The 23,113-nt window shown below is 40.3% G+C and overlaps 1 protein-coding gene across 1 annotated transcript in view; it reads left to right on the top strand.

Annotated features, from left to right (window-relative positions):
• Nucleotides 1-1,174: 1,174 nt before the first annotated feature.
• The window catches only part of LOC139442140 (uncharacterized), a 126,592-nt gene continuing 104,653 nt past the window's right edge, over nt 1,175-23,113 (top strand). Inside the window, exon 1 of the mRNA XM_071222942.1 lies at nt 1,175-1,306. The gene's annotated coding sequence lies outside the window, so the exon portion shown is untranslated. The remainder of the gene's footprint in view (nt 1,307-23,113) is intronic.

The raw sequence follows: 23,113 nt of genomic DNA, 5'->3' as shown, positions 1-23,113 counted from the left end.
GTCATGGCCATGGCCATATCTTCATATATGATGTATGCAGACATACCGTAGCCATGTGAAAATGGGGGTGTTCTTTACTTCCTTTGTGTGGTATAGGAAAACCGTATATCATGAAAACTTCGTATTAAAGTCAAGTACATTATGAAAGTATAATATATAATATACAGTAAACTACGTTTATAATGAACACGCTTATAACGAACTGATCTATATAACGAACTTTTTTTTTAGTCCCGACCATTTGTTGGGTATATGTTATATGTATGCTTATAATGAACTACGGTTATTACGAACAAAAATAGTGGTCCCCTCCAGTTCGATATAACCGTAGTTTACTGGCTATAACATTTTTTTAAAAAGTCATAACTCACAATGCTTGTCATTCGATAACATTTACCTACAGTTCATATATAGCACGTCTACTGTCAACATATGCAACGTGTAGAGGGAACGGATGTATTTTATTCAAATGATAAAATTACTCTTTTAGAAATGTAGATCTGTAAAATATTTCCCTACATACTCTTTACCGATCCCCCGCAGCGACAAGCGAACACGTATTCATCATTTTTGTCTTAAGTTGTCAACTCTTATCAAGTTCGTCAAAAAACATAGTTTTGTGAATCAAATTGAACATTCATCTTGGTCTATTTTTCACAAAATTTAGATTAAATTTTATGTGTTTTAGTTTCAGCCTCTCCCTCGGTAGTAAGTATTTGTTGGCAACAATCTCAGAAGAAATGGCCTGAATATTTGGTGATCTATCTTCAATTTGCAAAATAAATCGCATCAAAAACATTTCGGAAAGTTTATATCCAACATTAGGAATTTAAACAATCGTATAAACTTGGTAATCATACTAGGCGGTTTTGTATATGGGTCAAGTCTATAGCCCGTCCTTAATCTTCACCATCAATAGATATCGTTCAGTTTTCAAGTAAATTCAAAATGGCGCTTTTTCGCGTCTGCTCTTTCCAATCGCCTTCTGCTTTCAGAGAATTGCGTGCCTATCGTTCTTATCACACGCAGACCTCTTTATTTGTAAACAAGTTGTCCAACTTCTGTATCAGCAGTAGTAAAGAGATGATCAGGTTTCCGAAACCGCCTTTCCCCAACACTACATTACATAAACATGAACAGCTAAGGGGTAAATATTAGTTGTGTAGAAGACAGCATTGCGATGTGTCGATTCAACATTCAAGTGATAATTGTCTCCTGTGCTTAACAAATCACAGATTACAACCTGAACCTAATAGAGACTGTGAGATGTTGCCAGGCTCTGGGTCCAACCTGAGCCATTGTTCAGGTAGGACATTCTGTTTGGATAGACGCATCTTAGGGGGGTGGGAGAGGTTTGATGTTTCCAGTCATACTAGATTCATTTCATTAATAACATGTAATGGTGCTATATTTGGGATAACACTTTCTTATGAACACACTAGTTGTAAGGGGCGGTCGGGTAGCCTGGTGGTTAAAGCGTTCGCTCGTCACGCCGAAGACCCGGGTTCGAGTCCCGACATGGGTACAATGTGTGAAGCCCATTTCTGGTGTCCCCCGCCGTGATATTGCTGGAACATTGCTAAAAGCGGCGTAAAACCACACTCACTCACTCACTCACTCACTCACTCACTAGTTGTATAACTCGAACATGCATATGTTTATATAACATTTTGAATAATGAATTAATTTGATATTTCAAAATACCTAAAAACAGATTGTTTTCGTCTTCTACACCATATATCCTCACTCTGGTACCGCACTTACTATTGTTAAGTCATTCCATGACAATATAAAGGGACAAAATCCTTTCCTTAATGATAAGTAAGTTCATATTGAAATAGTGTTCTTTGTACGATTCCGACTCTGTCATGAGTATCATCATGTGTTCACGCATGAATTACTTTCATACCAGTATCAAAAAAAGTTTGTAACACATATACTACATTAAAGAACGCCTTTTCAACTGTTTTGTAACACATATACTTCATTATAGAACACCCTTTTAACCGTTTTGCAACACATATACTTCATTATAGAACACCCTTTCAACCGTTTTGTAACACAAATACTACATTATAGAACACCTTTCAGCTATTTTGTAACACATATACTTCATTATAGAACACCCTTTTAACCGTTTTGCAACACATATACTTCATTATAGAACACCCTTTCAACCGTTTTGTAACACAAATACTACATTATAGAACACCTTTCAGCTATTTTGTAACACATATACTTCATTATAGAACACCCTTTTAACCGTTTTGCAACACATATACTTCATTATAGAACACCCTTTCAACCGTTTTGTAACACAAATACTACATTATAGAACACCTTTCAGCTATTTTGTAACACATATACTTCATTATAGAATACCCTTTCAGCTATTTTGTAACACAAATACTACATTATAACATACCATTTCAGCTATTTTGTAACACATATACTACATTATAGAATACCCTTTCAACCGTTTTGTAACACAAATACTACATTATAGAACACCATTCAGCTATTTTGTAACACAAATACTACATTATAGAATACCCTTTCAGCTATTTTGTAACACATATACTACATTATAGAATACCCTTTCAACCGTTTTGTAACACAAATACTACATTATAGAACACCTTTCAGCTATTTTGTAACACATATACTACATTATAGAATACCCTTTCAGCTATTTTGTAACACATATACTACATTATAGAATACCCTTTCAACCGTTTTGTAACACAAATACTACATTATAGAACACCTTTCAGCTATTTTGTAACACATATACTACATTATAGAATACCCTTTCAGCTATTTTGTAACACAAATACTACATTATAACATACCATTTCAGCTATTTTGTAACACATATACTACATTATAGAATACCCTTTCAGCCGTTTTGTAACACAAATACTACATTATAGAACACCATTCAGCTATTTTGTAACATATAAACTACATTATAGAACACCCTTTCAACCGTTTTGTAACACATATACTACATTATAGAACACCCTTTCAACCGTTTTGTAACACAAATACTACATTATAGAACACACTTTCAGCTATTTTGTAACACATATACTACATTATAGAATAACCCTTTCAACCGTTTGGTAACACATATACTACATTATAGAACACACTTTCAGCTATTTTGTAACACATATACTACATTATAGAATACCCTTTCAACCGCTTTGTATTACATATACTACATTATAGAACACCCTTTCAGCTATTTTGTAACACATATATTACATTATAGAACACCCATTCAACCGTTTTGCAACAACTATACAACATTATAGAAACTTGTTCAACTGTTTTGTACCCTACCCTACCCTACCCTACCCTACCCTACCCTACCCTACCCTACCCTACCCTACCCTACCCTACCCTACCCTACTCTACCCTACCCTACCCTACCCTTGAAATGATTATTACCATACCCTACAATCACTTAGAATAAATAAACGTATTAAATCGACTCATTGTGGCTACGTCCACAACATCTAATCTAAGTATCTTCACACAGCAACGCCACAATCGTAAACTAGTCAAGATCAAACACAACATGGCTGACCCCAAGGGGCTGAATATGTCAAGGTGAGCGCCTGTACTTCCACACGTATATATGCTGGACGGACTTACGTATACCCAACTGCCTCTCACGTGATAGGTAACACGTGAGCTAATATTGATTTATTGACTGATTGATAAGCAAATTGTAAAAGAAGGCATGCGTGCAAACACGATCATTAATTGCACTAACTATATGTCGCGTTCCGCTGATGTATTTGACAGGCGAATAACGCCTGTGTTTGTGCCATATCTTAATCCCATGTTGAAACTAAATCCTCAATCAGGTATTACTGGAGTTGCACATCAACGTCTTGAAGTAGACACCGGTCACAGGTGTGCTGGGCTCTAATACGTGAGACACTTGTGAGTAGGACTGGTCGGCTCAGAGTGGGGTATCCATGTTCAACTGCGGCATGGTATCTCAGTGGGCTAGCACTATACATACATACATACATACATACATACATACATACATACATACATACATACATACATACATACATACATACATACATACATACATACATACATACATACATACATACATACATACATACATACATACATACATACATACATGAACGTCGGGATGTGTGTGAAATGTATTGGTGTCTTAGCATGTGTGAGTTACAGCATCCATTATGTTACAACTCTCTCCACAGCTCCACAGCGCATTTTCACCATGCATGTGACGCTCTCTCTCTCTCTCTCTCTCTCTCTCTCTCTCTCTCTCTCTCTCTCTCTCTCTCTCTCGCACTCTCTCTCTCTCTCTCTCTCTCTGTACGTGTGTTTACAAGCACAGTCTAACTTGAACATACTTAAAACAATTACTATGAGAATAGTATTTTAAATTTACTTTGCCATTAACAGAAGAACTATAACATATCGGTATGTTTTACCAATTACGTTACAGAGAATAGAAACTTGAACAGCGTATATCAGTCTTTGAAAGCGTATTATCAATAAAATACGTCACTGTCAGATACCACTTAAAACAGATATGACATGAAAGGAATAATATTATAAAAAAGAATACTTATCATTTTTTTATTTTTTTTGTGTGGAGGTTTGACAGTTCTAGGTGCTGAATGGCATTTTCTCAGGTGCGGCATCTTTAAATATGATTGTTAACGTGATATAAGTATCTATATATGTCCTGAGCATCTTTTTTAGAAAAGAACATTTAACAAGCCAAAAGGCAATAATACATGCCCTCGACATCTCAACACAATAAATCATTCAGTTTTAAGCCTGGTGTATTACTTTGAAGGTTCCAGCTTGTTACGGTATTTACAGAAAGTTTAAAGACAAGGTCGTATATTTCTCTATGTAAAATTGTAGTAAAAGGTGAAATCGTAGACGCAAACAACTGCATCTGTCAGGGAGGCTGGGGTGTGTGTTGGGGGGGGGGGGGGGGGGGGGGGGGGTGGGGGTGGAGGGGGGGAAACTCCCATTGCAAAGATGATAAATTGAAACCTTACCCACAGAACAACTCCGGCATGCTGACGTGATAGCCTTTCTTTTACACGGCAGTGTGTGGTGTGTACTTGCTATTTCTGAAGTGTTGAAATTAGCGTTTAGCGTTGAATTTCAGCCTTTTTTTTGTCACAATGATCATAAAGCTAAGTTAGGTGATCGTCTTTGCAATAGCAATTTTATCATCTTTCGATTAATTTCTTGAACATATCAATATACCTTTGTTGACTTCTTTTGAAATAGTCACTAACTTTGTATAGTGTATGTTATGGTGGCATTCATTACTTTGTTAAATACAGACATTACAGAAGTAGTTTCATGAAATATGTGTCAGCGTCCGGACGAAATGATTGTGTGATGTATTTGTAAAAGAATCGTTATTTTACATCATATGCAAGACCATACGTGTAAAAAGTTGTACACTTGTGAACATAGGGACATATACAGCAATCTGTATAGAGCAAATGGACAGGACTCCAAAATAGTTCGTAATATCCGTCAGTTCGGTATAAGCGAGTTCGTTATAAAAGTAGTTTACTGTATTTCAAAGTATATATAACAAAGAAATTATTTCAATTTGGAAGATTATATTGTCAAGTAAAATAATATTCAATCAATCAAGTATAACGTTGTCTAGTTTCAATAATAAAAGACACTGTAGGTGAACTTTTACTACTCTGGTTAAGGCTTATAACAGGGTACGGGGCTTATATAACAAAAATCACAATACAGGTTATTCTGAGATTCGAACCCACGACCATACGAGTTATGTGGAAGGCACAAGGGTGAGTGAGTGAGTGAGTTTGGCTTAACGCCGATTTGAACAGTATGTGTCAGGTACAGTACAGAATGTCAGAAGTGATGCAGGTCTTAGACGTTTACCACTTTGGAGAACCCGTGTGCACTAGTATATGGTGCTGACAAACCATAAGTTCATCATCAAGAAGAATCTGGGATTCGAACCCATGGTCATAGAATCCTGAAACACCCAAAGGGCGCAAGTCTGCAAAGCTAGTGGAGGCCATTGTGTACGTACACTGTGTGGAGCCTCATGCACTTTTAACAGTAAATCCTGTCCCGTTTGTAGCAGATGCGCTGCCGTAGGTGTGTGTGTGTTACAACACCACTAATAAACACTGTTAAACCTGGTTTTCATTTTAACCGGGCCCATTTAGTTGCCTTGCAAAACGTTAAGTGCATTGTCGGTCACGCGCGTTAAAAGAGGCGATACTATCTTGACATGCACACAGGGAACCACACATTGCTGATCTGTAAAGGGATTTCATTCTTTACCAAACACTATCTAAAGAATGTCCTCTAATCACGTCGCTTAAATTTAAGTTTTTAGGAAACGATGACAGTTTAAAAATATTTCCTCTTTGCGTACGAGCATTCGACGCTATGGTTGATAGCATCGGTTGCCACGCTAACTCTTTAAATGGTGTCGACGTTGAAGTTATATTTAATGTTTACTAACACCGTTTAAGACCACCATACTGACAGAACTGTAACCAGTTAAATAGGCGGTTTCCTACATAACAATGATGTATCTAATTAAGAGTTATCGCCCCTGTTACATTAGTCACGATTGCTTTTAAACGAAGAGAGTGAGACATATCTCCTCGTCCAGTAATGAAAAACAATTCACGTCTTACAAAAGACAGTCATATTAAAGGAGCTGTAGCGATCCCTCGAAAGAGAACGAAAGAAATCTAAACTTTAAAATAAGATAACACCAGACACAATATTTATGTGCCCATATCACTTACAGACTGTTAAAACCTGTATATGCTTTTGTAGTGTTTGATAAAGTATATAGTCAATTGCGAAGATTCACAAGTTAAATTAAATTCTTCTTTTTCGCATGCATGCGTTTGAAACTCACCATCGTACTTTAAACAGTGTTTATCATCACGTCAAAGTATAGTCTGATCTCCCTTTGAAACCGTTGTCATGTGATAAAAGGTATAGCTGCATTGTATAATTAAGCCATTACTTTATATTTACCTATAATGTCCTCATTAAGATGTGTACAGCCTGCATGGTGTCATATCGCACTGTTCAGGGTCGAATAATGCTTGTCTACCAACATGACTTAACATCACATGTATGACGGCCGCTGTGTTCGCTTACTACCCCCACAAAGAAATATCGCACCTAATTGCCTGGCAAAAGAAATATACAATTGCAAATTTTTTTTGACCAAAAGCTTACAAACCTTATCAAAACTTTATAGCCTGAAAACAGTCGCAGAAACACTGCAAACGTATGACACCCGCATCCAATGCATCATACACGATTTACCATTACCTGTTTGTTTCATATTTAGCCACCAACAAACATGGATGTATCCTTTCTTGTGCCCAGCAGTTTGTATTTCCTAATTCCGACACTTGAAATAGCATGCTGCAAATAACGAATATTTTATCTGCTCGTACACGAAGTAAATCATGTAATATGTCGCTTATGACAACATGTTTCCCCACAAATGGGCCATGATAATTGCATCTTTGTCACACGATACACAATACGCCAATGGTAATCCCACTTGATGAGCAAAACCAGGACCCACGACCCACTAGTACGACGCCTGTACACGTATCTCACAATGAAGGCAAGTTTCTTGTATTATGGCCATATGTCCCCACTATTTATATATCTGTACACTCCATCTCACCATGAGGGCAAACTTCTTGTATTATGGCCATATGTCCCCACTATTTATATATATGTACACTCCATCTCACTATGAGGGCAAGTTTCTTGTATTATGGCCATATGTCCCCACTATTTATATATCTGTACACTCCATCTTACCATGAGGGCAAGTTTCTTGTATTATGGCCATGTGTCTTCATTATGTCTGCCCTAAATCTTACTCTAAGGGCAAGCTTCTTGTATCATTGTCATGTCCCGATTAGTATCATAGTTGTACATGTCATCTCACTCTAAAGGCAAGCTTCTTGTATTATAGCCGTGCCCCCACTATTGCTATGCCTGTATACTCTATCTCACCGTAAAGCCAAGCTACTTGTATTATAGTCGTGTCACCACTATTGCTATGCCTGTATACTCCATCTCACTCTAAAGGCAAACTACTTGTATTATAGCCGTGCCCCCACTATTGCTATGCCTGTATACTCTATCTCACCGTAAAGCCAAGCTACTTGTATTATAGTCGTGTCCCCACTATTGCTATGCCTGTATACTCCATCTCACTCACAGCTACTTGTATTTTGCCTATGCCACTTTAACTGCTTGTTTTCCCCGTGTGTTTACTATCTGTGGATGCTGCCGTGTCCTGCTGGGTTTATTATCTACCCTGTGTAATGCAATATTTCTTCTGTTCTGCTTTATGGTACCGTATCGTCCCCCAGCCATCATAGAACTATAACATGACTGCCGCTATCAGCAGATTGGATAAAAAATCAATCTTTTATAGGACATCCCATTTTATTTCAACTCCAATATCTCTGACTAGCGCCAGCACCCCTCTTTACAAGCCCGAGGCTGATAGAGAAGGTTGCTAACGTACACCGTCTAGACCACGCACTGATTGCAAAAACTGCCTTATTTAGCGGTATGCAATGTAGCAGTGAGTTATCTTCCCTTGACGCCAAACGTCAATCATGGCGCAGTCCCGTTTTGACGTTCTCGCAGTGAAACATTGTTATTGGTTTGTTTTCACCACCGTCCGTCGTCGACCTGGCTGTATGCTAGCTAGTTTCGCGTTACTAATACGTTTCAGCATAAATCGCGGCAATCTCACACAGAGTTCTAGAGCTGGCAAGCGTCCATAGCAGTACCGAGTTGTGAATGTTTTCAGGACACGTTTATCTGTGAAAAAGTCGTTTCGTCGGCTTTTGTTGCCTCACTGTAACACCTTTAATCGATTATATGTAATAGTTGTGGGGTCATATTCGTCGATAACTGTTCAGGGTTAAAATGGCAGGCTTTTGGATATCCAGACTCGCAACACTGACACTCAGTTGGGAATATATATGTAGCTGGTGCCAAGGCTTTGTAACGTCTCACCCAAGAGTTTTTGCCTATATATCGTGGAGAGAGAGAGAGAGAGAGAGAGAGAGAGAGAGAGAGAGAGAGAGAGAGAGAGAGAGAGAGAGAGAGAGAGAGAGAGAGAGAGAGAGAGAGAGAGAGAGAGAGAGAATGGTTTCATACGGTATCAAATCCGGTTCTTGCTATCTAAATGTGAGCCGGAAAGTCCGGATTTATTGCTCGGCCACGGACGTCCCTGCTGTGCGTGTGTGGTGTGTTGACCGTTCTGTTTGTTGATGTTTGTAATAAACTCAGTTACCCCTCACCCCAGAACCAATTTAGATACTATTTACTACAAACCTACCACTGATCTCTGAACGCGATGATCCCTGCAAGCCAGTAAAATACACCAAAGAATTGACAGTTTTACGGAGTGTTTAACGTAAGCATGAAGACGACAAAGCTGCCATTACCCCAAACGCTGTTGTTTAGGAACACCTGACCTGGGCGTCTGGGGTATAAAATTCATGTCCGAATCTTCCAGTACGACTTACACAGCTCATCCTCCAGTTAACGCCCTTTTTGTACTGTTTCCTAAGTCGGTTTTGCATTTTATGCGTAATTTGAAATCCGGGCCTCTCTTTTTGGCGATTATTCCTGTCCAAATGACAAGGCATCATTATTTATCGTTCTTTTATTGCTTGTAGGGTTTATTTAAGACTCCAAACACTAATTAGATGGAATAGTATGCCAGATCGACCAGTAGTATTGGCACGTTTTCAGTAAGTGTAGGATAATATTTGTGTGCCGACCTTTGTTTATGCTCCTATAGCATGTGTAAGCGTAGAGCTACACCGAAACCAAGGGTGTTTACATTGGGGTAACGCTATGAAATGTACTTTCCTTTCTGCATATTTCTCAGCACATCTTTCTACAACATTTATTTCTCAAAAAGAGAACTAATGATTCTTCAACGCTTATGTCTTACAATGATGTAATGTGTTTTTAGTTGGAGGACAAGTATAGTTTTAGTGCCGTCTAAGTATGTGAGTTAGTGATAATGTTTTACGCCGTTTTATCAATATTCCAGCACCAAGAATGAGTTTGATTCATTGTACCATGTCGTGAATTGAACCCGAAATGAGAAAACATTTTGACCACCTGGCTACCCATCTGCGTAAAACAAATACGATTTCGTTACATTTATTTAAATGTTTGTTCTTAAAAGTTGAATTGAGCGTTTGTTGTTTACATGTGCCAGACAAAAACATATACATGTACAAGCGGAAAAACTTAAATACAGAAATATAAAGCCTGAAATTCTTAGATTAACATGTATATTTGGTTTGTTTGTTTTTTCTTGTTGACTCGAGATCTTGTTTTATTATACATAATTTACACAATTCAAAGTAAGAGTGACTAGGCATTGTTGGGTCCGTTTGTCGTTATCAGATCCCGTTATGAACCTTGAAGAACCAACACCTGCAGTATAAAGTATGTGTTTTCATTCAAATGAATGATCGTGTCATGTTGCTAGTCTGTCTACAACCAATCTCCCCACTGGGCCCTGGTGTAAAATCTATTACCATGATCCGTATAGATATTTTTCCCAGATAGACTTAAATAAAAAAACGTTTTAAGACCACCAGGTAAGCTTTTTTCGCTTGTTATTTTGAGAATATTTACGAAATACCGACTGTCCGAATATGTAGCTGTTATCTCAAACCAACAGACTGACGGCCTCAGTAACTGAATGCAAACGTACAATAAAACAGTTATAAAAAACAACTACCAAACATGCTGACTTCACAAAATGTGTAATTCAGTTAGTCATGCTGAGGCTACAGAAAAACTAAAGATGTGTTAAGGCGGAGATTTGTCAAATATTCGTAAACACAATTAGCCGAAAGGAGCAGAAAATAACCTTGTTGGCGTGTTTTCAAAACCAGCCTCCTTAGGCTCTCGGTATGATGAGGAACCCTCAATATACACAACTAGCTGCTAAGTGTTATGTGGAATCTGAAGAGAGAAATTCATGCAATGTTTTTCCTTGTGTCACTGGAGATATTAGAAGACTGTAAAGCTGTGTGGAGCCTGAGAGACCATGCATAACCATGCAGAACAATGTCGCTTTACAAATTAATACGTATACTTGAGAAATCAACCCTGTCTGTGAGCTTACGTTGAGTGAACTATGTACTAAATGCTATTAGGTTCGTGTGTGTTTCTATTAGGTGTGGACACGCTAGAAACCTATGATTGTGGGTTTGAATTCTGGTTCGCCCCGATCATGTGTCTAGGTTTGTCAGCAGCATACTCGTGTTCAAGTGGTAAACCAATATGGTAATACTTAAACTTGAATACTGTTTTAAGCGGCGATAAATCTAACACACTCACTCACTCTAAAGTAAGAACAAGAATGTTTGTTATAATGATCAACTGCTTTCCCAAGTGATCTGGACACCAGGGCACACTTGCACAAAGCGATCTTAGCGCTATAACTATTGTAAGCCTATGTTAAAGTATGGGAGTTACGGTGATCTTAGTGCTAACATGGCTTTTGTGCAAGTGGGCACAGGTTTTACTTCATTTTTTTACAGTAGTGGTGGAGGGGGGGGGGGGGGGGGGGGGGGGGTCAGTCGGTTCCTCTCAGTCAAAGTGGGCCTCGTTCAGCACTGGTGGGAATCCATATTGGGCGTAGTTTCGAGCTCGTGGCTTTAGCATGACACACAACCTGGCAGCAGTCGTGTACCTTATGGAACGTATCCAAATGGTCCAAAAATGTATACACCGTTTACATATCTTTATACGAACTATATGCGGAAGGATCTGGCGTTACACTGTTTACAATGACCTCACGCAATATCACTACTCCACTATGTGAGTGTCGCGGAATAAGCCGAGTGGTTCAAACGTAGTCACCCAGCCGCTGGTGTGCTACTCTTAAACGTTAAACTTTTTATGGCCCTATAGTTTGGCCAATCTTTCAGAGGAGCATACATGAATTCAGAGCTAGCGGATCCTGACGCTGCTAAGGAGCGCAATGATCTGTTACCCATTGAGAACTATTCAACTAGCGAATTGTGGGTAGCTTATTGGCTAAAGCGCTTGCTTGTTACTATTACGCTAGCTCGATTCCCCACATGTGAACAATTTGTTTTAACCCATTTTTTTACCCTAAACCATAAACAATACCCAATTTTTCAGGAACTTGCTTGATAATTGATATCCTAACTAAAAACAAAAAAGGGAAGTTTGATACAATAGTTGTAAAATATCAAAATCACGAAGTCAACCAAATATGTCCCTCTCTTACATCAGTGATATCAACCAAACTTTGATTGTGAGTGCCAGCGTGAAAGTTATTTTGTAGACCATGTAAAAAAGTGAAATTCCGCGTTATATGAGGGGAGATAACTGTGGGTAGCACATAGATTCAGCAGATAACGGTTTAAGAGGAATTTTATCAAACACGATAAAAAGACGTCGGTTCATGTCCACAGCACTTTGGTAAGTTGGCTACGTTTCAGTATAAAACATAGATAGTGTCATAGTGCTAGACGACTTCGTGCCAAAGGTGACGTCAAATACGAAGATGTATGTATGTACTGTAGATCTGCACTGCAATATATAGGCCGCTCCGAATATCTTGTTTCTGAGATCTCTGTTGATGTCAGTTACAACCTGATTAAGGAACGGGATGCTGATAGATTTCTGATATGATTGACAGATGTTCATGTCAGGATACAGCGTCTTATTTCATGGAATCATAAATCATGATGTACATGCACCGCTGTGGCCGTTAGATTTCATCTGTAGCGAGTTAGTGAGTGAATTGGTTTTAGCGTAGCTTTAAACAGTATTTCTGTCCTGTGAGCGAGTGAGTAAGTAAGTTGGGTTTAACGCCGCTTTGAACAGTATTCCAGTTATATCGTGGCGTGTGGGAGGAAAAATGTGGGAGGAAAGCCCGAAGTGATGCAGGTCTCAGACGTTTACCACTTCGGTTAAACCCCCGAGCACGGGTATGGTGCTGACAAACCTAGAATGAGCGAGTGAGTTGGCTGAGTGAGTGGGTGAATGCGTGTGGTTTTATGCTAAAAGTAATATTCCAGCAATTACATGGCGGGGGACACCAGAAATGGGCCTCACCTGTTGTACCCATGTAGGGAATCGAACAAGCGAACGATTTAACCACTAGGCTCCCTCGCTGGCCAGTGAGTTGACTGAAAGGCCAATCCTCAACAGTTACAGACGGTGTGTGATATTGGAGATAATCTGAAATTGACACATGTCGTAAGGTTTTACCACACCATGTTCATGATGTAGAAAATATGCAAAGCGCTCGCTTTGTTATTCATAGAAAACCTCTTTTCCTGATATTTGTCCGTCCCTCCGATTGATTATTTTACTCCATGACACACCAGAAGATACATGTTTTGACTAATGCATGTATTACGCCGCCTATCTAATCATAGCGTGATACCATGGCACCCGACCTGCTGGGAAAGGTACATCACACGTAGCCAAAATTCATCTTGCATGGTTAAAGGATGCCAGATATAGAACGATACACCGACAGAAGCCATAAACGTAAAACACGTTTAGTTGTTTAGGCCGTTCTCGTTATTCAATTTCAAGGTCTATGTGTACAGACGAAAAAATCAAATATTCATGGTAATCGGATTAAAAACAGTGTTGCCTGTTCTTTTAGCACATATGTCCCCGTTCAGTAGATAAACACATACAGCAGAGACTGGCACCAGTCTAGCACAAGCACATTGCCTCAGTTCAGTAGCCAAACCCATATAACTGTGACTGGCATCACGTCTAGCACATTGCCTCAGTTCAGTAGCTAAACCAACACAACATAGTCTAGCACCAGTCTAGCGCTAGCACACTGCCCTAATTCAGTAGTTAAACCCACACAACAGAGTCTGGCACCAGTCTAGCGCTAGCACACTGCCCCAGGTCAGTAACTAAACCCCATACCACAGAGACTGGCACCAGTCTAGCACAAGCACACTGCCTCAGTTCAGTAACTAAACCCACACAGCAGAGACTGGCACCAGTCTGGCCAAGCACACTGCATCAGTTCATTGACTACACTCATATAACAGGGACTGGCACCAAGTCTAGCACAAGCACATTGCCTCAGTTCAGTAGATAAACCAACACAACAGAGACTGGCACCAGTCTAGCACAAGCACACTGTCACAGTTCAGTAGCTAAGCCCACACAACAGATACTGGCACCAGTCTAGCACAAGCACACTGTCACAGTTCAGTAGCTGAACCCACACAACATATACTTGCACCAGTCTAACACTAGCACACTGCCTCAGTTCAGTAGATAAACCAACACAACAGAGACTGGCACCAGTCTAGCACAAGCACACTGTCACAGTTCAGTAGCTAAACCCACACAACAGATACTGGCACCAGTCTAGCACAAGCACACTGCCCCAGTTCAGAAGCTAAACCCACACAGCAGAGACTGACACCAGTCTAGCACTAGCGCACAGCCCCAGTTCAGAAGCTAAACCCACACAGCAGAGACTGACACCAGTCTACCACTAGCGCACTGCCCAAGTTCAGAAGCTAAACCCACACAGCAGAGACTGGCACCAGTCTAGCACTAGCGCACTGCCCCAGTTCAGAAGCTAAACCCACACCAGTCTAGCACAAGCACACTGTAACAGTTCAGTAGCTTAACCCACACAACAGATACTGGCACCAGTCTAGCACAAGCACACTGTCACAGTTCAGTAGCTTAACCCACACAACAGATACTGGCACCAGTCTAGCACAAGCACACTGTCACAGTTCAGTAGCTGAACCCACACAACAGATACTGGCACCAGTCTAGCACAAGCACACTGCCTCAGGTCAGTAGCTAAACCCACTCAACAGAGACTTGCACCAGTCTAGCACAAACACACTGCCTCATTTCAGTAGCTAAACCTACACAGCAGAGACTGGCACCAGTCTAGCACAAGCACACTAACCCAGTTCAGTAATTATACTCACACAGCAGAGACTGGCACCAGTCTAGCACTAGCGCACTGCCCCAGTTCAGAAGCCAAACCCACATACACAACAGTAGTCTTGTTTTCTCACTCTCGACCTCTTTAGCTATCTATTGTCTGTGAGCATCTCGGCTCTCATTTCACGGTTGCAGTAGGAAACTTTTTATGCTTAGCTTTGAATTAGTATTGCGGCGATAACCCTTGCTCGTGGGTTATCACGGCTAAATTAACTGTAGCACGACCGACACTTAACCGACACGGGGTGATCAGAAGCTGACTCCCAGGGAGTCCACGTTATTTTCCTGGCATTCTTAACTTAATTTGTTTTGTTCGTTGAGTTTTAAGAATGATACCATTCTCTCACTTTACGGCAGTCTGCGCAGTGCCATAGTTTAATCTCCTTTTTACTTTTTCTTACTGGTTGTCTGAACTCCCGCACAGTTATCTCCCTTGATTAAAATGTTTCAAACTGGTGATTAAATGAGTTATAACCCCTGATAAGGACTTGGAAGTCTGATGAATGACTGTGCAGATGGTGGCAAATGAAATAAATGGTATCTGCTTGAATGAAACGTTTTGGTTTCCAGTGCATAGCACAAAGAGTTAGAAATAAGTCTGAAAGGCAAACCTAACGATTTGTTGTCGTCTGGGAGCCATATGTTTTTAACATCGGTTTTCAGAAAAAGACGAACTAAATGTGTTTGATTATGAAACCGACAGTACATGGGCAGTATACTAATAGTAAAGCAAATCCTTGTAAATTACCAGTTCACATTTTATCAAAATAAAGCATACCTACGAAAAATATTAACTGAAACTTCAGTATATCCGATTTTCCTTTCATCTTGGTGATGTGAAAAAGGGGTTTAACATCGCGTCCAAGATTATTCAAACCTATATAGCGACGCGCATGCACGTGTGTGGGGGTTGGGATGGGGTGTTTGTACTAGTCCGGACTGAAGCCGATTTATACTGCAAGCTCACAGAAATACCATGCCACAGTTTAACCTGAATACCCCACTCAGACTGACTGTCCTGACTCTGAGCCGACCAGTATTTTAGCCCCTTAATGCCAAGCGTCAGGCAATGTAACAACAAGTACCATCTCTTAACGTCTTTTGGTATGACCCGGACAGGCATCGAACCCGGACCTTCCTCTCCATGGTCTAGTGGTAGAGCGTCCGCCCTTCCTCTCTCCGGGCGGACGCTCTATCACTATACCATGGAGGCGGGCCCTTTCATTTTGTGTCAATCGTCATTGTACGGGTTTACATAAGAACAATATCGACTTTTTGTGCATAACCCGTGTCCCAGTCGTCTTGAGCGCCGCAATTCGCTGTGTAGAGGTGCGTCCCATAGGCGTGACAGAAAACGTGGGTTCGAATCCCTGTTCGCCCCGATGATGTTTCTCGGTTCATCATCATACCCGCACGTCTGAGACCTGCTTAATGTCAGGCTCCCCCCCCCCCCCCCCCCCCCCCACACACACACACACACACACACACAACAGACACGCTCTGGGATAACTGAATACTGCCTATAGAGGTATTAAACTAATTCACTCGTTGAAAGAGTGAGTTCTTTTCAATAACTCGTGTACAAGCTTTGGACTAATTGTCTATACAATCCCAAAAAACTTTTTATTATTACGTAAAAGATAAAAACATTCACTAATATGAAACATGCACTTGAAGAAAATATTGAAAGAAAACATCGACAGTTTTAGGTCCATGACGTCATGGCCACTTCCCTATACCCGATGTCAAGTTGATCGCTGTACAGAGTACCCTACACCTTGAAAGGGTTGCCAAGCAACCGTCTTTTTACGCTTGTCCCTTATTTCACGACTCTGTCATCTGGCCTCTTGTACATTGATATTTACAATGGTTCTATAACAATCTTTTTGTTTTTTGATAATCTTTAAGAGTCCGTGTTGTCGTTGCGACTGTTTTACACTCGTGTTACCCCCGATTTCAATCTCAACCCATCACAATTATCAATCTTTCCTTTCACCCGCGCTCTCCGCAGTCAAGGGGAACCTTTGATCTTGCCGATTACAGGTAATCCGATTCCCATCCCTCCATCCAAAAGGTGAATACTTCACTCGGCTCATCTATTCCAGCCTAACAACGTGTCGCGGGTCAATACAAAAACAAGATCGGCAACAAGGCCGAAACGAATAGCGGAACCCGGGTCCATAGCGAAATGTACTTAACGTTCCTCATTTGTTATAACTCACTGGAAATAAGCAGGGGATGACCGAGCAGCGGTTGTAGTAGTGGTCGCAGCAGTAGAAGTAGTAGCAGAAGAAAGATTGTAGGATGTAAACGTAGTAGTAGTGGTAATAGTGGTAGTAGAAGTAGTAGTAGCAGCAGTAGCAGTAGAAGTAACAGCAGTGGCAGTGGAGGAAGTAATCGTAGTAGTAGTAGCAGCAGAAGAAGTAGCAGCAGTGGCAGTAGATGTAGTAGTAGTAGCCATAGCCAAAATAGTAGTAGTTTCGGTAGTAGTAGCAAAGTAGTAGTAGTAGTCGTTGAAGAAAACGTAATGGCAGTAGTAACAGTAGTAGTACAAGCAGTAGTAGTATCAGAAGCGAGTGCAGTAGTAGTAATAGTAGTAGTAGAAGTAGTAGTAGCAGTGGTAGTAGTAGTAGTTGTAGTAGTAGAAGCAGTAGTAGTAGAAGCAGTAGTAGTAGCAGAAGCGAGAGCAGTAGTAGTAATAGTAGTAGTAGAAGTAGTAGTAGCAGTGGTAGTAGTAGTAGTTGTAGTAGTAGTAGTAGTAGTAGTAGTAGTAGTAGTAGCAGTAACAGCAGCAGTAACTTCAGTGTCAATAGATGTAGTAGTAGTAGTAGTAGTAGTAGTAGTCTGTCATACAGACCATGAAACAAATATATTCAATACAACCACTGCAAGTCTATAATGTTTGGCTAGTCTAGATTGCTGCAGTATCAGAAAATGAAGAAAGTCACCATATCTATAACATAACAACTGTTTTTTTCTGTTAAATATGTTCATTTCAGAGGCTAGATGTTAGTCTACAGTAGAAATAGCAGTAGTAGTAATAGTAGCTGCAGTAGTAGTAGTAGAATCAGTAGCAGCAGTAGAAGTAGTAGCAGACGATGATGTGGTAGAAGGTGTAGTAGACGCAGGAGCTAGTAGTAGGGGGGTAGTAGAGGGGGAAGGGGAGAAGATCTACGAGGATTGGGGGGTAGCAGAGGGAGGGAGGTAGCAGAGGGATGAGGAAGAGAAGACGCAGTAGGGGCACCAGATGAAAAACACGTGACATTTAGTGATGCAAGTGACAATATCGTTAATTGAATCAGCAGCCGAGAGGGTACAGACTGATAACATTAGTACCAGATGATGGATGTAGCAGTAGTTGTAGTTGTAGTTGTAGTGGCAGTAGTGGTGGATGCAACAAAAACACGATAGTAGCTGCATCAGATGAGACTGGGTGGTGGTGTAGAGGTAGTAGAAACAACAGCAATTGAATCGTAACGCTCGCGCTTGGTCTAAAAAGAATATCCTCAGGTAAATACACTGAACACTTGGGCTATACCACGTAGTAGGTATAAAGTGGCATCTACTATCACCAGGAGGAAAGATGAAGAAAGGACTACCCCCACTTTATGTCTACAGTCAGTTCCTTTATTTAAAAAATCCAAAGAATGAACGACATATGGTTAAATCTGTTTCAAAAGGTATCTATGTACCAGACGGAATTGCACAGTGACACATATTCGTGTTTTCGAGCCCCAGACAAGGTATTCAGATACCCATCTGTCTATCTCACATTACGCTCAGTTTTCGTGCATTTCTCCCTCCTCTATATACATCGATGTTTTCTAACTAGTCATCTTTCTCCAGACCTCTTGTTTCTAGGTCGGCTTTTCAGCCATCTGTTCTGGCGCGATGCCAGTTATAACGCTAATTGTGATTTTGAAGACAAAAACGTATGTTTTAATGACCTGAGCGGTGCTGTTCACATTAATTCTTCACATCAATTAGTCAATGAATTGTCAAGACGGTCCACAGGCACCGTATCCCCAAACCGTTTGAATAGAATGTCTGGTACGTAAATGTACGAAGATGGCCGTCAGGCGAAACATGTCCTTGCTGCATGGCTTCAAGGTTTGGAGGATACTCAGCTCCGATACAAACTACGTAGGTTTGCGTTACAGCCACCATTTGTCTAAAAGGATGTTGCAATTACCAGAAATATTCCCCCTCAGAAGTCTTTTAAAGAAAACGAAAAGAATATCGTGTTTAACTTGAACATGGACATTTTAGTTTCACGCTTGCCGTTCGGATTACACATGAAAGAACTCGAACACTATTTTTTAGCTTTGTAGTTTGAAATGTAAAATTCAAGAATGACGTGAAACGTATTCTATTAATTCGCCCAACATTTTCTGGTGAACAGATTAAAGAGATTTCGAAGATGAGCACTAAAATGTCAAAACATACCATCAGTAGTGACACTGCTATCAAATGTAACTATGATCTCCTTACTTTGGGTTAAGCGCCGTGCCTCACGCATTCCCTCTTACATCAAACACACGTACGTTTACTTTTATTTATGTAAGTGTTTCCCTTTTAAACAGTCAAGAATGCTGTACGGTGATGTTAAGCTTCCTTTGTAGTTAAGTCTGACACTGAAGTCTATATCTAGCCATCGTTTCATTTGTACGCCTGTCTACCGATGTAGGTAGCGTGTGGTCTTGCTCTGTCCATGTTGCCGTTCTATACCGTCAGTTCCGTATACGTGGCGAGTGAGTGGGTAGAATGTTTTATGCCGTTCTGAAGAGTATTTCAGTGTAAGGTTGAAGATGGTGAAAACCCCGAAGTGGTCCATGTCTTAGACGATTTCCAATTTGGTGAATCGCATCAGGGTGGGTATGGTCCTGACAGATTTATAATCAGGTTCGGAACCCTGATAGTTGGATTCTTGCAAACCAAGAGATGACATTAGACGACATACGTCCTTTTATCGATGCATCAACATCTACCATCTGTGCCCAAGTATTCATTGGGTGAGTGTTTGAGACATATGTGTGCCAGTATTCATTGGGTGGGTGTTTGAGACATATGTGTGCCAGTATTCATTGGGTGGGTGTTTGAGACATATGTGTCCCAGTATTCATTGTGTGAGTGTTTGAGACATGTGTGCCCAAGTATTCATTGGGTGAGTGTTTGAGACATATGTGTGCCAGTATTCATTGGGTGGGTGTTTGAGACATATGTGTCCCAGTATTCATTGTGTGAGTGTTTGCGACATGTGTGCCCAAGTATTCATTGGGTGAGTGTTTGAGACATATGTGTCCCAGTATTCATTGTGTGAATGCTTGCGACATCTGTGCCCCAGTTTTCATTCTGCGAATGCTTGCGACATCTTTGCCCCAGTTTTCATTGTGTGAATGCTTGCGATATCTGTGCCCCAGTATACATTGTATGAATGCTTGAGACATATGTGCCCCAATATTCATTGTTAGCCTGCTTGCGACATATGTGCCCTAGTATTCATTGTTAGCATGCTTGAGACATATGTGCCCCAGTATTCATTGTGTGAATGCTTGAGACATATGTGCCCCAGTATTCATTGTTAGCATGCTTGCGACATCTGTCCTTGTGTGAATCTTTGAGACATATGTGCCCCAGTATGTATTGTTTGCAGTCCCGAGCCATCTGTGCCCCAGTATTCATTGTGTGAATGCTTGAGACATATGTGCCCCAGTATGTATTGTTTGCAGGCCCGAGCCATCTGTGCCCCAGTATTCATTGTGTGAATGCTTGAGACATATGTGCCCCAGTATGTATTGTTTGCAGGCCCGAACCATCTGTTCCCAAGTGTTGTCTGTGGATCTCAACAAGACAGGCACGATTAGCTCAACCACGTTACTTCGCAGATGACAAAGTAAGAACGACATCTGCAGATACAACCGCCTCTGTTGCCCACAAATAATGTCAATGTCTTCAGCACGTTGGAATTCCAGGACTGTTCTAAAAGCAAAATGGCAGAAACTATTTGGGACAGTAAAAACGATGAGCAGTTTCCACGCTGCGCAGTTCCTAGCTTTGTCTTATCCCACCATCTGACGTGCCAGTGAGACAATGAACCCCCAGTTTAACTGTTTTAGTAATACGTATTGTATGCATCTCTGTCCAAGGTCACGTTTGAGGGGAGGCGTTTATAACCGCATTATAACCTCCACTCCATGAGTACCTTAATACAGGCTGTACATTTGTTGATGAGGCCTGAAGATAGTTGCACTTATTCTTGCAATATACATTACAACGTTAACACCGTTGTATTTACTAAATTGCAATTAGGTCAAGTTTTCCTTGGATAATGAGGAAGAAATTTGTGGATGGATTGTGAACATTTGTTGCTGTCAAATAATTGTCACAAAGTGAATATAACTATATGTTTTAGATTTGTTTGTCTATGTCTCGGAGAGATTTAATAATGACGTTGATAAACATGAAATAATCTTCATTCAGAAGAAACACAATTAAATAACCATCACACGATTATTATTTCTGTTTTCATCGAATAATAGTCTTATCTCGATGCCTCGAGAAATGCGAGCGTTTTTCCTGTTACCTTGCTGTCCAGACAACACAGATTTTTGGCAAACAAGACAACGTCCAGCTGGAAACAGTGATGTGTACGTCTTAATGGCCGCGACGCTATCAGTCGAAGACCTTCTGTTGATCACTTGCGTTTTATGTCTCATACTCAGACGTCTTAAAAAAACTAACAAAACCATTAATCAGGTTGAATGAAAGTGCGGTTCTTCACTGGCACTGGTCTGTGTACTTAAAGCCGCAATTATATATTCTGTAGAAGAGGAGGACAGAAATGGTCCAATCATTCTAGCAGTTGTATTAAACGTTCTTGCAAACTAACCTGGTTTGGCGGGATATGTCTACTTTTGAAATTATATTGTGAAAAACAAGTTGAAAGCGGGACTAGTCTCTGGTCAGTTGTTAGTCCCAGCCTGTTTGATTAAAGTCAGTGAAGTGCAGCGTTTTTCTCGACTTTATTTTATTACATACATCAATTAGAAAATATATGTTTGTTTGTTTGTTGTTGTTTAACGCCGCACTCAGCAATAATCCAGCTATATGACGTCGGACTAAATATTCGAGTCTGGACCAGACAACCCAGTGATTGACAGAGAGCGAATAGGACTTCTCCCAGGAAACGCTGCCTTGTCGAACCCATCGGAAACTTTTAGGAGAATATGAAGACTCTCCTGAATCTTGTTAATCATATTAGTGTCAAAAGGGACAGACAATTCAATTTTATATATGATTTCATTGGATTCATAAAAAAAGGACAAGATCAGGTTTGTTGGCCTGGATGGATCTGAGTCTGTATACAGGCCTATTCCAAAGACTGTTGAATTGATCATTTTCCATGATGCCCTCTACATATTCTGGGTCGAACCAAGGACGGAACTCGGTGTTAAAACCGACGACGACGGTAATAAAAGGATCGAGCCACTCCATCACATCACTTAAGATACTACGTTTGTGCCAAAGCGGGGTACCCTCTCACAATGCGTTGGTCAGTCGCATAATATTCATTGCATAATCTACATTTGATATTACGTTCAGTAAACACACACCACATACTTGGCCAGATACCTGAGTAAACACACAAAGAAATAACACAAACACAATATAAGCACTAACACGCACAAACACAATATAAGCACTAACACGCACAGACACAATATAAGCACTAACACGCACAGACACAATATAAGCACTCACAAGCATAAACACAAACATAAACGGTCACAAGCAAAACTCAAATATAAACACTCACACGTATGAACTCAAAAATAAACACTCACACGCAAAACACAAATATAAACACTCACAAGCACAAACACAAACATAAACAGTTCGATGCAAAACTCAAATATAAACACTTACACGTACAAACTCAAATATAAACACTCACACGCAACACTCAAATATAAACACTCACACGCACAAACACAAATATTAACAC

Source organism: Haliotis cracherodii, unplaced genomic scaffold (genome assembly GCF_022045235.1).
Source record: "Haliotis cracherodii isolate W230 unplaced genomic scaffold, xgHalCrac1.p SCAF_5, whole genome shotgun sequence".
Lineage (NCBI taxonomy): Eukaryota > Metazoa > Mollusca > Gastropoda > Lepetellida > Haliotidae > Haliotis > Haliotis cracherodii.
The sequence above is the reverse complement of the archived record's forward strand: the minus strand, read 5'-3'. Positions and strand labels throughout refer to the sequence as shown.